Source organism: Pteropus medius, unplaced genomic scaffold (genome assembly GCF_902729225.1).
Source record: "Pteropus medius unplaced genomic scaffold, Ma_sr-lr_union100, whole genome shotgun sequence".
NCBI lineage: Eukaryota > Metazoa > Chordata > Mammalia > Chiroptera > Pteropodidae > Pteropus > Pteropus medius.
This window is the reverse complement of record NW_024354498.1, coordinates 382339-385781: the sequence shown is the minus strand read 5'-3', so window position 1 is coordinate 385781 and position 3443 is coordinate 382339.

The following is a 3443-nucleotide window of genomic DNA, read 5'->3' as shown; positions in this document are numbered from 1 at the left end:
TTATGTTTTTTTTTTAAATACTGAATTCCTCACAACAATATATATTCACAACCAACAAATCCCAAAAAGGTTACTAAATAAGAAAAAGATGGGGAAAAGGTTGATTTTATTTTCTTGCTGGTCTTAATACATATTTTCTAATAATTCTGCAGTGGTTCCAAAGGATAAGCTGATGCCCTGAGGCTAATATAATTTATATTTTCCCCTGTGCCTGACAAATCAGTGGAAACCAGAATGAACTCTTCTTTACGCCAGTAACGTCCGTCAGGGTCATTTTTGTTTTAACAAACTCTTCCTATTGAAGATTCAAAGTAGGCCAACTTTTCTTCTGCTAATCCATCTCAGACTCAGGCTCACAAGTAGGCCAGGAAGCTTGGCCGGGTCAGCTGATTTTGAAAAATCGTATTACAGGGTTTTGAGCGCTTTGGAAAAAATTCTTGAGTATACACACTTTGAATAAAATGGGCAATCAGAATCTGACTAATGTGCCAAGAAACATTTCTTTAAGCAGATAAAGGAGCACAAACTTACTTTTTAAAATATTTTTGAATATAGTAAATCTAGGGAGAATCAATAAAAATGTTTAAGGTAGAGGGAGATTTCTGTTCTTGGCATTGATTCTCAGTATAGATTTTTAAACGAAGCCAAGGTAACTTTCCTATGACATAGATGTCCTTTTTGTTGTTTTATTTTTACTATAGCAGATTATAAGATAGCACTTATTATGTGCCAGGCCCAATACTAAGCACTTCACAAATATCACCTCACTGGATCCTCTTAACAGCCTTAAGAGGCAGATATAACTACTATTTCCATTCTGCATATAAGGAAATTAGGCATCATCAGGTGAAGTAATCTGTTCAAATATAACAATCGGTGGCAGAGCTGAGATTCCAAACTGCGCAGTCTGTCTACAGATTCACAGCTCTTAACCAGACATATTGAAGTTTCTGAGCGTAAGCTTTGATATTGAGATAACTTTTGTGATGATTTATTTTTACTTTAATCAAAAGTAATATATGTACTAGACCTAAAAACTGAATAATAACCGGCAGTCTCCCACTCACTACTACTCATCGGATTACTACTGACTCACTGCAACCCCTTTTAGTTTTCTTTTTTTTCCCATCACATAATTCTAAAAATAAAACAAAACCTGCTTTTTAAAATGCCAAAAATATTTCAGCCAACCTCATCAATTATGGCTGAGATCTGATTGTATTCCGATATAGTCTCATGTATACATATACATATATATATAATTATTAGTTAACCCTATATCATAACCGCAGAGAAAATATGTGTAAAATGTGGCAAAGAGCCAATATTCTAGATCTAGTCTGTGCCTATTCCACCTATACACAGTCACAGGGTTGGCTTTGGGAACTTACTTTCCCTCCTAACCTTCACTTTCCATCATCTGCAAAATGTGGGGAATAACAGTATTGACCTCAAAGGGTGATTATAAGAATTAAATGAGAAAATACATATTAATGTCATCAGCACAATGCCTGGCACGTAAGAATCCAGTACGTGTTAGCCACATATAAAAATTCTTACTTTGTGATTACACCTTGTAACTGAATTTGGGCCACCCTTCACTTATAAGTTGCCATAGGATTCTATAACCAAATAAAGAATCTCTTAAGTATTTCCAGGTGCTTTCATGTTAAAGCATAAAGCATTGATTTTGAACTTGAAGTTCTTGCCCAGAAACAGAAATCGGTAACATCAACTTGTATTCTATCAAAATGGAGGCAAAATCTCATAAACTAACCTTCACTATCCTCCTGATGCACTTCCTTTGGCCTCTATCTTCTCATCTGTAAAGGAGCAAAATGCTAAAAGATTATTTCAAATGTTGTGCATTTAAACACATTGTTGGAAGTTAACATTTTACAAAACATCAAAAATGACAGCAATTATACTCCAAAGCAAGACTGCCGACTCTTGAAAGCTGGAAATAGAAGATCTAAAATGCTATCCAAAATTTAGTTTTAAGAAACATAGTACTAATATTTGATTCTTCACACCAAAGAAGGGCATAATGATTTACTCCTTGGACAATATACTAGACTGCCTTTTCATGTTACAAAATAGAGCACAGAGTCTTATCTCAGCTTTGTAAAAGTTATAAAAACTCCTAGCGTGTTCAATTTATTCATAGGTATTAACAAAAAGAAGAAGGTCCATGGTTAAGTGTCACAAGAACTAAACAAAGTTAAACAGGTGTTCTTATGGCCTTACTTTTCAAAGTGTCTTTTGTAAGCTAATATGCACTATAACATATCACAGGAGGGTTAGCCTAGGCCGTGCTTCCCAATGTTACTCATCAATAAAATATTTATAAAAGAGCATCTCACTAGCGGCAGGTGTCCAAGGAATGTACCCAGAAGAGAGAGCTGGGCACTTGCAATGACTCACACCCTTGCCATCCAGCCCTAGACACCATCACTTTTTGAAACCGTTTTTTCTTACTGGCATCTCTCAATCGTCCAACTGGTAGCCTTTTCCCAGTGCTCATCTTTATAACTTCCATGACACCACTGATCATTACCTTCATAAAAATGGATTTGAGAAGCAGGATGACACAGTTAGGACCTGAGAATCTGTCTGGCTGCTCTTGGAGCCCTTGAGCCAGCATGATAGAAATCCAACCAGCCTGTTGGAGAGGCCTGACCAGCCTCCACCCATGCCAGTCACCCCAGCTGACATATCAAATGTTCCCAGCCCAGACAAGCTCCCAGCTGAACGCAGCTGCCTGAGGGACCGCAGCCAATGCCACATAAAGCAGAAGAGCCTCCCAGGTGAGCCCAGCTATCCCACGGAATCAAATATATCTTTAGATAAAAGGTCTGTCTGCACAAACTCATTGAAAATAAAATGGTGAAGTCTCTGGGGTTAGGAGAAGGACTTGAGTTCTTCAGGATCAAATTCCTGGCTCTATTCAAAGAGATGACAGAAAATGGGTCATATCGTAGAGAATGCAAGTAGCAAAGGGAACACAAAGACAGGGTACTTGGGTTCCCACAAGAAACGGTTCCACAGCATCACATGGGCACACACAACAGTGCAAAGCCTACTAGAGTGAACTCTTCTAAAGAAACCAGTGATAAAGATACCATCCTTGAAGACTGCCCATTGAAGAAATACCTTAGCAAAAACTAAGAACTTAGTAAGAAAGGCATGAAGTAAAACTGGGATATTTCAGCGTGAACTATTCAATATAAAACCACATCCAACCGACATGAGGAAGTTCCGTGACAGACACACAGCAGTGCTGGTACCGGTTAAAAGTTCGATAAAGAGGTAAACACAATAGAATGTATAGATGTCAAATTATAATGTACACCTGAAAATTATGTAATTGTATTAACCAATGTTACCCCAATAAACTTAATTTAAAAAAAAAGTTTGATAAAGAAGAGACAGAACACTATAAA